The sequence below is a fragment of the Diceros bicornis genome, chromosome 18 (genome assembly GCF_020826845.1).
Source record: "Diceros bicornis minor isolate mBicDic1 chromosome 18, mDicBic1.mat.cur, whole genome shotgun sequence".
Taxonomy (NCBI): domain Eukaryota; kingdom Metazoa; phylum Chordata; class Mammalia; order Perissodactyla; family Rhinocerotidae; genus Diceros; species Diceros bicornis.
The window spans coordinates 36,635,291-36,649,098 of record NC_080757.1 but is presented as its reverse complement, the minus strand read 5'-3'; positions in this window follow the sequence as shown (position 1 = coordinate 36,649,098).

The window sequence follows — 13,808 nt, the reverse complement described above, 5'->3', positions numbered from 1 at the left end:
GGTGAGGGTGCGGCAGCCCCAAGTAAAGGAGGGGCCACAGGGATGGCAAGAAGAGGGCGTTCTAAGAGGCTCCTCAGAGCACACAGGACTAAGGAGCGGGGGTAGAAAGGGGCCTGACACTGGCCTAGGGCTCCTGGGGGTCGGGGGCAGAGCCTTAAAGACATCATGCCAGAGATTCTCACCCCCACCCCCTACCACATTGTGGAGAAACCCTCTTTGCTTCTCCATCCCTCCTTCTTTAATCCCCGCAAGGGTGAAAATGCTTCATCACTTCCCGTCTTTAATGTGGCCTCAGAGGGCTTCATGAGGCCCCTGCCAACTCCTCTAGACTCACGGCCCGCTCTAGCCATCCTCTTCCTTACTCTCTGTGCTTCCCCAAACCAGCCTTCTTACAATTCTTCAAGCTTCAATGTTCCCTCTAGCCACAGGGCCTTTGCACATGCTGTCCCTTCTGTAATACTCTTTCCCTTTCTTTCCCAAGTTACCTCCCAATTCAGTGCTTCTTTGGGGAAGCCCTCACCATACTCTGAACACAAATCAAGTTTCTTGATTCCACGTTCAGAGAACATCATGTTCCACTCCTTTTCTTCAGACACTTATCTCTCTTTGCAATTAGGCACCCATCTGAGTGATTATTTGATTACTGTAAACTTCAGGAAACCAGAGACAGGGTCTGGTTTTGCTCACTTTCTAATCCTCAGCACATTGTCTGGCTTCTAGCTGGCAACCAAGAAAAATTTGTTGAATAAATGAATGAATGTGCTCTAAAGCAGCACTGTCCAATAGAAATATAATGCAAGAGACATGATTTTCAATTTTTTGTAGCCACATTACCAAAGTAAAAAGAAGCAAGAGAGACGAACTTATTATATTTTGTTTAGCCCAATATGTCCAAAGTATTATTTCAACATATAATCAATATTTTTGAATTATTAATGAAATATGTTACATTTTTTTTCCTACTAAGTTTTCAAAATCCAGTGTGTATTTTCTTCTCAATTTGGACTAGCCCCATTTCAAGTGCTCAGTAGCTGCATGTGGCTCGTGGCTATCACACGGGGCAGCTCAGCTCTAGGGATTCACACCTCCCAGAGCGGGGACTCATCCGGAGCCCCCAGTGGGCTCAGAGGACGGAGAGATGCTCCTTTGCTTCCTCCTGTGTCATCAGTCTCCCTGGTCCTGAGGCCCATAGTTCTCCCCTCCCACGCCCACCCCCAAGGCCTCTCTCCACTCTGCTCACACCCAGGCACCTCTCTTTGTCTCTTTCGTTCACTGGGCTAGAGCATGAGACCCTTCATCTTTCCTGGCCCATTAGGGCCCCTTCCTTTCCCCTGGCACCTCCCTCCCCTCTTTCATCCAGTGCGATGAAGCTGAGATGAGACTTGGAACAATGTGAAAGACCTCTTCATCCAGTGGGGAGGGGCGTGGTAGGGGCCACTGAGCCTGCAGCCCAGTGTTCCCTGGGAAGAAGGGGCTGGGCCAGAGCTGGGGTCAGGAGAAGACATTTCCCATGATGCTCTGGGCTGTGGGGTCTGCTGACCATATGCCTGGGGGAGGCAGCTCCCCTGATAATGCAAGGCAGGTTCCTCCCCAGCTTTGTGGCAGCTGGTGGGCAGAAGGCCAGGGGACAAGACTGAGCCCCCAGGCATCTGGGTACCAAAGAGCTGAGGCAAGGAGGATTCCTTCTTCAGCCTCCTGCCCCCTTCTCTCTGACTCCCCCAACACCCCTGCCCTCATGCTGACCCCTCCCGGCTACAGCAGGCTTCCTTCAGCAATCTGCCCACCCTGGGCCCCACCCCAGACTCCAGATCACTCTCTAGCTCCATCAAAAACCCCCAGTTCTCAGTGCACATCCTTAGGGGTCTCTGATGTGACACCCTTATTCAGAGGGGCACCCGGGATTCTTCCCAAGGCAGACCCTGAGCAGCCCTCTTCCTCCCCACACGCAGGGCGATGCCTCCCAGGCCTGACTGAAGGTTCAGATTTTCCACGACACTCCCATTTCCACCCCGGTTCTACCTATTCCAGTGCCCCAACCACATCAGAGCAGAGGCCAGGAACATCTCCCAAAGCTCCGTCATGGAAGAACATTCAGGAGCATTCCAACTCTCACCCCCCAGCCCTCCCAGGGCACTCAGTCCTGCCCTCTTCCCACAGCATCCGGGCACTTCCCAATCCCTGTGCTCCCTTCCCAGCGATCCTGCTCCAGCTGTTTCCAACAACATTCCTGAAGGGCTCCTGGGAAAGGTGGGATTGGGTCTCCTCCCTGGGCTGGGACTGCTCCCTTCAGAAAAGTCTGGGAATGCTCCCATCCCCCTCCCATATGCTGGTGACTCATAGAATCTGGAGGTCCTTCTGCCTCATCCAGTTGGAGCCCGACGCCCCCCTGAGAAGCCTCAACACTCTGGCCTGGGCCTGGGGCTCAGCATCCACATTCCAGGGGCCCAGCCCTACCCCAGGGCCTAAGGCTTCAATCAGCGATCCAGATGGTTCTCATTCTACTCCTACGCACCTTGGATGCCAGCGGTCCACACCGGATGTGCAGGTCAGGGGCACGGAGCAGCCAGGCTCCCACTCGTCAACCTGGAGCCAAGGGAGGTCACACCATGACCTCGTGGAAGACGACGCCGAGAGCCCAGAAGCCAGCCACCTGGGAGCTCCCTTCTCCTCACCCTGCGTACCAGTGCGGATTGTTTGTGGTACAAGAGTGAGAAAATCCAACCCAGGCTGGTTTAAGGGAATTTACTGTCCATCAGAAGTGGAAGGGAGAGGGGTAGGGCTGGCTCTCGCCACAGCTTGATTCAGAGCTCAAACAACAACCCAGGACCCAGTTTCTCTCTCTCCATCTCTTGCTTCCATTTTCTCCCATAGACCCTTCCCTTGTGGTCATAAGATGACCGCACAACTTCAGGTTCAAGCCCGGGGGAAAGACAGCGTCTCAGTCCTAGAATCCCAACCACAGTCTCCAGGTGTCCTGGGTTCTGACCGGCCCGTCCCGGGGAACGGCGATCACTGATTGGCTAGGGTGGAGGTCACATGCTCCATCCCCAGCGCAGGGATGTCGCTCCACCTGAAGCATGGGCACCAAGAGGGGGAAACTGAGGTACAGTTACTGAAAGAGGGCCCCCCAAACAAATGTAGCCGTCATCCCAGATCAACACTTGGGCTCCTTCCTCCTCCCAGGGAACCTGTGTGAGACTCTCCCCCCAGACCCAAATGTGTCTTTCTAGTAAGAATCGCCGTGAAACAACACGGAGATCGCGGTACAAAAGCGTCCAGGAGGTACTGGGGTTCCGAAGAGGGAGGACGTCCTCGTGGCTGCAGGACGCAGGGAGGGTCCTGGCGTGGAGGCCTTGACCTGAGCCTTGAGGGATGGACAGGATTTGGATTGTGGGGATGGAAAATAGGCGGGGAGAATATTTCAGGCAGAGGAAACACTGGAGCAAAGGCACAAGAATGGGGAGCGGGAGGAGTTAACTCTGACCGGAATCAAGAGCAATGGGGACGAGGTGAAAATCGGGCCAGTTCAGCAGGGACTCGAATGCCCGGCTGAGGAATTTGGACTGAACTGGGAGCTTCTGAGGTTGTCTGAGCAGGAGAGTGTTCTGGAAGGAGAGGCAGGAAGATGAGCTGGGAGGTTGGTGCTTCAGGCACAGGAACTAGCAGTGGGGAGGAAAAAAGGGAAGCAATTCAGGAAATATTAAGAAGGGAGAAGGAACTCGCCTTGGCAGAGGATCAGATGGGAAGTAGTAAGGCAGAGAGGGGTCTGCATGACTCCCGGGCTCCAGCCTTGGCAGGCGAGGGGATGATGGTGCTGTTCATAGAGACGGGAGCCCTGGAGGAGGGGCAGCCTTCGGTGGAAGATCAAGAAATCCATGTTGAGTTTGAGAAGCCTGTGGGACATTCAGAGGAGAAAGTCAGGAGGCATTTGGTTGCACATGTCAAGAGCAGGGAAATTCCAGGGCTACAGTGGAATTTAATCATCTGCCAGCCACTTGGTGAGGTCCCCATGGGACAGAAGGAGAGAGAGCCCTTGGACTGGTCCCGCCTAGGTGACTGAGAAAAATGAGGAGGCAGAGACGGTCAAGAAGGGCTGGTCAGTGAGTTGGGAGGCCTGGATTTTGCAGCATCAGGGAAGCCTAAGAAAGGAGCAGGTTTCCAGGAGAAGGCAGCAGGTGATCCCCAATGCAGGTACTGCAGGGAGGCCTGGGAGGGAGAGGGCTGGGATGAGCCACTGGATCGGACTGTGGGGGGTGCGGGAGACAGATGGCAGTGGTCAGAGGAGAGGGTGGTAGGTGAGACAGTGGAGCCCCTGTATAACTCTCCTAGAAGCTTTGCTGAGAGGGGAAGGAGACAGAGCTTGCCCAGGGGCCAGCAGGGATTTCGAGGGGGCGAGGGAGAGGGAGGATGCGAGCGCCATGGTCTGGCGTCTTGAGGTTTACAGCCGGCTACCGTGAGCCATTCCTCTCCCCTTGGACTCCGCAGCCTGGTTCCACCTGCCCGGCCCCTCTGTGTGACATTCCACAGCCTCGAGGGTCCAGGCCAGCTGAAGGGGGTCAACCTGGTCCTCAGGGTCCTTCTGCCCCAACCGTCTTGCCCTCTACCCCCTACCCATTCTTTGGTCCCCCTCACACCCATCTCACTGCTGCTGGTGCAGGATTAATTAGCAAGGACCGGTGCCTTGTCCCCCAAGACCTCAAAGTTCAGTTGAAACGAAGAGGAAAATTGTCCGAAATCTAAATGGGATTGGATTCTGCCAGGAGAGCCACAACCTAGATCCTCTGTCAAAATGCCACCTCTTTGAGACTTTAATAAGCAGCCATTAGGCCCTGTGAGTGAGCTGCTCACTCCATCCCTTCCGGGGGAACGACTGGCTGAAAGCCAGAGTAGGACTGAAGAAGTTGCCAGAATCACATTAGGTTCATGCAGAAGCCACCTGGGCAGCTCTGAGCACCAAGTCCCACCTCTTCCTGAGGTAATACGTGGGCTGGGCACGTGCCCAGAGAGCACCACGTGCCTGTCAGGCTGGGGCCTGACACGCCTCTCTGGGGAGCCTACCAGAAGCCCCGGAGCAAGGCAAACCCAGAGCAGTGACTCAGGTGAGGGGTAGGGGCTGGGGAGGGAAGGCTGCAGTCCAGGCCAGACTGTGGCACTCCCCCCCCCTCATTACCAGGTCCCCAGCTAATCAAGGGACAAGGGAGGGAGCATGAGTGCCAGGGGCAGGGGCTTGGCTGCCCCATCTGGGAGCATGGCAATGCCTCCCTTGGCAGGAGGGAAGTCTGCTTGGCAGACCGGCATGGAGGCTGTCTCAGGCCACACCAAACTCAGAGTGGATGCCCCGATGCCAGGCAGCCCTCCATCAATGAAGCACCTCCACTGAGGACAAAGGGCAGCTACAGTCCAGGCCTGGGGGGACATGTCCCGAAGGCCTGCAGTGAGGATAGGGCAGGGGTAGGGGGTGTCACTGGGAGCCATAGCCTGAGTCCCTGGATCTGGGCCCCGAGTCTGGCCTCAAGGTGGGGGAAAGGCCCTGGAGAACCTTGGGGACCCCAGGGGACTGGGAGCTAACCAGAGCCACTGACGTGGCTGGACCAAGTAACATAGCTGCCTATTGACTGGGGCCTCTGGAGACACTGCTTAATGATAACAGAGGACATTTGTCCAGCATTTTAAAGTTTACAGAGCACTTTCACAGCCGTAATTCCACGTGATCATCTCATTAGTCTTGCCAGAGAAGTATTATTGGACCCACTTTATAGATGAGGCAACGGAAACCCAGAGACTTGACCAAGGCCACCTGCTGGTAAGCGGCAGAGCCAACCTGGGAGCCATGTCTGCCCCCCACGTGCCCTCATCTCCTATTCTTTGCCCCATGCTAGGCTGACTGCTGCCAACAGGCTGAGGGTGGAGGTGCTTGTACCAGGGGCGGGATGAGGGTGAAGGGCGGGGGCGAGGCACTGGTCTGGGGAGGCAGGGAGGCTGGAGCTGGGACTGGGATTCAGACAGTGGGACAGAGGTTGAAGATAAGCTGACCCTGTTCAAATGTTCCCAAAGTCGCATTCCCCTTCCAGAAACCCTGCCCCCTTCCCAAAGAGTGGCAGGAACAGCTGGAACCCACTAGGGGAAGAAGAAAGGGGATCCCAGTTAAGAGCCTGGCGTCTTAACCTTGGTCCCCCCAGCACACCCTCTGCTCCCAGCCCCCCACCCAGGCTGCAGGAGGCTGGCGCCAGTGGGAGCCTGGCACAGAGCCATATAGGTCAGGCCTGGTGGGGGTGCAGAAGACCAGCATGGCCGCACTGCACTGCGAGTCCCACCTTGGGGGTCCTCTGCCTGGACCCCTCTGTGCATCCCCAACTGTTCGCCACTCTGCCAGTCCACAGAGATTCCTCAGGGCCTGAGACCTCAGTCTGGGATTCAGACAAGACTGTCCTTGCAAGACACCTCGCCCCCTCCCTACCCTGAGCTCTGCTGGATCCCACTGGGTAGCCCCCCTCCCTGGGTCCCTGACATGAAGGCTCCAAGGCCCTGCCAGACGACTCTTCCCATCCTTGCTGCTGGCTATTTTGGCTCCATCACCCAACGGACACAAGTGGAAAGAATGTGAGCCCGAGAGTCACACAGTCCTGGGTTCAAACCCCAGCCTTGCCACCTCCTAGCTCTGGGATTTGGGGAAGGTAGTCACATAGCCTCGCTGAGCCTTTGTTTCTCAGCTGTCAAATGGGAATAAATAGTAGCTGCCTTGGAGACTTGCTGTAGAACTTAAAGTCAATATATGTGAGGCTAGATCTAGCACAACCCTGGGTCACCGTGGCTATCTGAGTCACCGTCATCCCCACCCTGGCATTAGAGGCCCCATGGGAACCCCACCCTGCAGCCAGACTGGGTGACTTGTGTTCCCTGAATACAGCTCAGACTTCCCATCTGGGGCCTTTACTGCTGCACCTGCTGCCTGTGGGGCCCTCTCCCCACCTGACCTGCAGCCGCATCCCTTTCCCAGCTCCTCCTGGAAGCCCTCGGGGATCTTCCTCACATATTGCCTTCAGGATCTCCTCAGCACTTTGCATAGAAAGGACTCTACTCCATTTGGGGTCCTCACTTTATATCTTTGATTACATTTATATTTTCATTAAATATTTTATTAAATTATAAGCCAATTCATCTCTGCAACCCTCCCCATCCCCCCTGCGCCCCCCACCTCCAGCACCTTGTGCACAGTAGGTGCTCAAAGCCCATGAAATGCCGATTGCATTCCTCTTCATGGAGCAAGTCCAACCCCTCTCCCTCAGACCTGCTTGGACCCCCTTCCACACGGAGCCTTCCCACCATCTATCGAGGACATTGCCGTTCAGGGAGCACCTGAATGGTCCTCGGACAGGAAGAGAAAGAGAGTGTGAGAACAGAGAGAGGGAAGCACACTAACGGGGGCCAGCCCTGTGACTTAATCAAGCTTGACATGGTTTGGCAAAAGCCATTCATGGTTGTCCCTCTGGCCCCATCCAGACCAGCACCTCGCGCCTTCCTCCATTCTTGGCTGACAATGTGGAGAAGGAGAAGCCACCCACAGACACCAATTTGCAAGACAGACATAGCCTGGGCCTCCAGGCAGGAGCTGAGGAAGGCTGTGGGGTGGGGGGGAGTAAAGTCCGGGGACAATCGCTCTGAGCTTGGCTACAGCTGAAACAGGCCTGGAGACTCATGCATCAGACACCTGTCTGCCTCCTGGGCTGCTCCGTCCCACCCCAACCCCTCCCCCACAACCCCTTTTAGATTTTTAGTAAAGTCCCTTCTTCATTTCACCTGAACTGTAAGCTCCTTGAGAACCAAGGACTGGCTCTTACTAATTAATCCCCATACCCAGCGCTCTGCCTGATGAACAACTGTTGTTCATCAACCACCCCACTGTACAGATGAGGAAATTGAGGCTCAAAGAGGCATAGTGACTCCCACAGGCTCACACCACAGATGCACAGCAGAGATGGGAACCCATTTGATACCTTGAGCCTCCAAATACCCTGGACTCTTCTCACAATCCCCTTGGTGGGGGAGGTCTCAGTGCAAGATATTCTCTGCAAACAAACTCCCAAAGCTCAACAAGTTCTGGAAGATTCAGGAGCAGAAAGCAGGCTCCTTCCTCCCCACCCACACATCCCCAGGTCTCCCAAAGTGACCTCCTAGCTTAGAAGGCCCTGAGCAGGGTCACCCGCCCCCGACCAGAGGATTGTCTCTCCAGGTTTGGGGGCACACCTCTACTCTCCACCTTCCCTCACTGCCCTGGTTCTATGGGGGAGGCCCCAAGGCCCTTGGGGGGCAGTGAGCCAGCTGGTGATGCTACTGGAAGGTGGCTCAGCCGCCTGGCTCCCAGGTTCCAGTCTTTCTCGAACTCTGAGCCCTCCCTGTATAAATAGCAAAGCTCTGCACTCTCCCTTCTCCTGCCTCAAGTCTAACCTAGGTGTCTTCTGCTATTTTGAGCAGATAACAATTGCTTGGAGCAACCTTAAGAAGCCCTCAGACGGATGGGATAAGGCAGGATTCTTGTCTCTGGTCAGCTCCCAATCTGATGGCGCAAACCAGTCACGTTGGAGGACCTTAGAGAGACAAAGAGCAGTGGCCATCTGCAGGGGCTTGAGGGGAGGCAGAGGGAAGGCGACATGCATGGACAGGGCGGGCGGGGCAGAAGGGCTGGGTCTGGGGGAGAGTTTTTGGCCGGAGGAAAGGCCTGAGGGAGAAGGGAGGGCTGGCGTGGGTGGGGGCGGGCGGAGGAGCCTGCCAGGACTAGCAGAGGGAGCTGAGGTGGCTGCGCGGGTCGGGGGGGGGGGGGGGGGGGGGCAGGACCCCGGCGCTGGAGGCCCCAGATCCTGGACGGGGCTCCAGCGGAGAAACCTAAGCCTGTGGGCCCTCCCCCTTCCCAATCCTCCGGTGCTAAAAGGCCCACGACATTTACGACTTCAGGAGAGTAAAGAGCCTGAGAAACGAATCGCAGACCATATGGATTTGTTTCCTGGGGTTAAAAAAAAAAAAAAAAAAAAAATCCCTCTAATTAGGCCGGGAAAAGCCATTGGCCTCTGTCTCGAGGCCCCTGGATTCAATTACCGCCCGGCCTCCCCCACTCGCGCTGCGGCCGCGGCCCTCCCCGCCCCTCCACGCGCAGGGCGGGGGCTGGGTGCCCGGCGGAAGGGGGCCGAGGGGAGGATGAGGGGGGCGGGAGCCGGGGAGGGAGCTGGAAGGGGGACAGCGTTTGTAGTCATTTCTGATGGATTCGATCTTAAATCCCCTCGCGGCTGTTGCGAGGCCTCAGCGCCCAGCCGGGCATCCCACCCAGCCCCCTCGTCCCCACCCAGTCCCCTCGTCTACGCGTCTCTGGGAAGGCCGGGGTCTTGGGACAAGACCTCCTTGAATTCCCTTCGTCTCTCTGCCAGGAACAACTTCTTGACATCAGGAGAAAACGGAGTCGTTGAGCAAGTTGAGAGGTGGAATGGTGGAATTATGGGTGTCAAAAAAAATTTTTTTTAAGAGTTGGTGTAATACTTTTTCTACAGTAAATGGAAACAAGGCATGAAAAAGTCCCTTACTCCTCCACCTGTGCTCTGGGTCCCCTCAGAGGACTGTGTCCCCTCAGTCTATAGACACTCTTCCTCTTCTCTCATCCTATAAACACCTCCTCTGAGCCCTGCCACCCTCTCAAACCTCTGTCCTCTCGCCATCCCTGTCTAACTCCAGATTCTGCGAGAAAGTAGTTCACCCCCTCCTCCCTCCCACCCTCAACCAACAGCACCCTGCTCTCCTCCAACCCCTCACCCCTCTCCCGCCTAGGCTGGCCTCTTTCCCTGTGGAATCCTGTGGTGCGACCCCAAGCCTCACCAGCCCAGCCTCCCTGCGCCTGCGCCGTAAGGGCTTCATCTTTCCTCCCCGAGCTGCGAGGACACGAGGACATCGCTATTTCTCCACCAGCTACTCTGCGTGTTGCCCCAAGGTCAGAGCTTCTGGGTCCCCTTCTGGGCCTTTTCCTCTCTCTACGCAATACTATCTTACTGACTCACATGCCCAACTGTCGCAGTGGCCCCCATCCCCACTTTAAATGGCTCCCAAATCTATTACCTCAGCAACCCCTCTCTCCTAGGCTCCATTTTCCAGTTGCCTGTAAATACTGCCTTTTGCATGTTCTACCAACGTCTCAAACTCAACATGCTCAAAACGCAAGAAGAATTCATTCTTCATCTGCCCTGCCCCTCCAAAAACAAAACAACAAAGTCCCTCCCTCAGGGACTCCCTCTGTTCTTTTTTTTTTTAATTAATAAACTTTAATTTTTTAGAGCAGTTTTAGTTTCACAGGAAAATTGAGTGGAAAGTACTGAGAGTTCCCATATACCTTCTGTCCCACCAACACATGTCCTCCCCCACTATCTACATCCCACACCACAGCGGTACATTTGTTACAACTGATGAAGCTACAGTGACACGTCATTGTCACCTAAAGTCCATAGTTACATTGGAGTTCATTTTTAGTGTTGTACGCACTATGGGTTTGGACAAATGCATATTGACCTGTATCCACCACTGTAGCATCATACAAAATCGTTTCACTGCACTAAAAATCCTCCTCCCTCCCCCAACCCCAGGCAACCACTGGTCCTTCTCTGGTCTCTATAATTTTGCCTTTTCCAGAATGTCATACAGTTGCAATCACACAGTATCTAGCCTTTTCAGATTGGCTTCTTTCACTTAGTAATATGCATTTAACTTTCCTCCACATCTTTTCATGGCTTGATAACTCATTTCTTTTTTCTGCTGAATAGTATTCCATTGTCTGGATGTACCGCAATTTATTTTTCCATTCACCTGCTGAAGGATATCTTAGTTGTTTCCAAGTTGTGGCAATTATGAATAAAGCTGCTATAAACATCCATGTGCAGGTTTTTGTGTGGTTATAAGTTTTCAATTCATTTGCGTAAATACCAAGGAGTGCGATTACTGGATTGTTTGATAAGAGTATGTTTAGTTTTGTAAAAACTACCAAACTGTCTTCCAAAATGACTACACCATTTTGCATTCCCACCAGCAATGAATGAGAGTTCCTACTGCTCCACATCTTTGTCAGCAATTGATGTATCAGTGTTTTGGATTTTGGCCATTCTAATAAATATATAGTGGTATCTCATTGATGTTTTAATTTACGATTCCCTCATGACCTAGGATGTTGAACCTCTTTTCATATGCTTATTTGCCATCTGTATATCTTCTTTGGTGAGGTGTATGTTCAGGTCTTTTGCCCATTTTTTAATCAGGTTGTTGGTTTTCTTGTTGAGTTTTAAGAGTTTTTTGTATATTTTGGATAACAGATATATCATTTGCAAATATTTTCTCCCAGTCAGTGGCTTGTCTTCTGATTCTCTTGACGTTACCTTTTACAGAGCAGCAGTTTTTAATTTTAATGAAGTCCAGCTTATCAATGATTTCTTTCTCAGATTGTGACTTTGCTGTTGTATCTTAAAAGTCATTGCCACACCCAAGGTCAATTAGATTTTCTCCTTTTATCTTCTAGGAATTTTATGGTTTTGCATTTTACATTTAGGTCTATAATTCATTTTAAGTTAATTTTTGTGGAGAGTGTAAAGTCTGTCTAGATTCATCTTTTTGCATGTGGATGTCCAGTTGTTCCAGCATCATTTGTTGAAAAGACTATCTTTTCTCCATTGTATTGCCTTTGCTCCTTTGTCAAAGACCAGTTGACAGTATTTATGTGGCTCTATTTCTGGGCTCCCTATTCTGTTCTTTAATCTATGTGTCTGTTCTCTCACCAATACCACACTGTTTTGATTACTGTAGCCTTATAGTAAGTCTTGAAGTTGAGTATTATCAGTCTTCTGACTTTGTTTCTGTTTAATATCGAGTTGGCTATTTTCCATATAAATTTTAGAATCGGTTTGTTGATATCCAGAAAGTAACTTGCTGGCGTTTTGCTTAGGATTTCATTGAATCTATCGGTTCATGAAGTTGGGAAGAATTGAGAGCTTGACAAAATTGAGTCTTCCTATCCATGAATATGGAATATCTCTCTATTTATTTAGTTCTTCTTTGATATCTTTCATCAGAGTTTTGTAGTTTTCCTCATATAGAACTTGTATGTATTTTGTTAGATTTGTATCTAAGTGTTTCATTTTGGGGGATGCTAATGTAAATGATAATGTTTTAATTCAAATTCCACTTGTTCATTGCCGGTATATAGGAATGCAATTGCCTTTTGTATATTAACCTGATATCCTGCAACCTTGCTATAATCACTTATTAGTTCTAAGAGTTTTTGTCGATTCTTTCATGTTTTCTTTATAGATGATCATGTCATCTGTGAACAAAGACAGTTCGATTTCTCCCTCCTCAGTACCTTTTATTTCCTTCTCTTGTCTTACTGCATTAGCTGGAACTTCCAGTGCAATGTTGAAAAGTAGTGGCGAGAGGGACATCCTTGCCTTGTTCCTGGTCTTAGAGGGAAAGCTTTGAGTTTCTAACCATTAAGTATGAGGTTAGCTGTAGGTTTTTCATAGATATTCTTTATCCAATTGAGGAAGTTTCCCTCTATTCCCAACTTACTGATAGTTTTTATCATGAATGGGTGTTGAATTTTCTGTACCCATTGATGTGATCATGTGATTTTTCTTCTTTAGCCTGTTGATGTGATGGATTACATTAATTGATTTTCAAATATTGAACCAGCCTTGTATACCTGAAATAAATCCCACTGGGTCAGGGTATATAATTCTTTTTATACATTGTTGGATTCGATTTGCTAATATTTTGTTGAGGATTTTTGCACCTAGGTTTATGAGAGATATTGGTCTGTAGTTTTCTTTTCTTGTAACGTCTTTGTCTGGGTTCGGTATTTGGGTAATGCTGGTCTCATAGAATGAGTTAGAAAGTATCCCCTCTGTCTTCCAGACAGAAGAAGGGGCTTCTGTCTTCTGGAAGAGATTGTAAAGAATTGGTATAATTTCTTCCTTAAATATTTGGTAAAATTCACCAGTGAACCCATCTGGGCCTGGCACTTTCTGTTTTGAAAGGTTATTAATTATTGATTCAATTTCTTCAACAGATATAGGCCTATTCAGATTGTCTGTTAGTGCTCTGTTCTTAATTGATGATACTTCCACCCACACAGGTTATCATTGACTCCATCTCACTCCAATTTCTAACTGCAAACCAAATGGCAACTACTTTGGTTCAGGTCTCCCTCCCTCCAGAGCAACAGAGGGTTTGGGTTCCAGGAGACTAAAAGGGTTGTTCTGATACTACCACTCACAAGCTGTGTGACCTTCAACAAGACACTGAACCTCTCTGGTCTCAGTTTCCCCATCTGTAAAATGATGAGGGTTGGTTGTCACAGTCACATTGTGTCATAGCACACCACTCGGCTCTGCAGTGAATAATATTTACATGGTCAAATGCTGTTTTTTGGTTGTGAGTTTTCTTTTTTAAACAAAGATCAACTTTTAGACAAACCACAGAAGACTTGTCTATGGTTACAGCCTAGAAGGTAAATGTTAATGATTTGATGTCAAAAGTATAGCTCACAGTGTCTGGGAGGTGAAAGGAAAAGAGGAGAGGTGGGGATCAATGTCCTCATCTCCAAAGTGGAGAATCAAGAGATGCCGTCTATGGTGGGCTGAACAAGAAATAGAGGCCCTGATCTGCGATGTTTGATGTTGCAGGGGTGAGGAGTGGGGGGTCTGAGAACAGTGGAGTGCAACCACATTTGGAAGGAAAAGAGGAATTGGGAGGTCGAGAGCCAAATCTTCATCAGTCCTAAAAGGCAATCA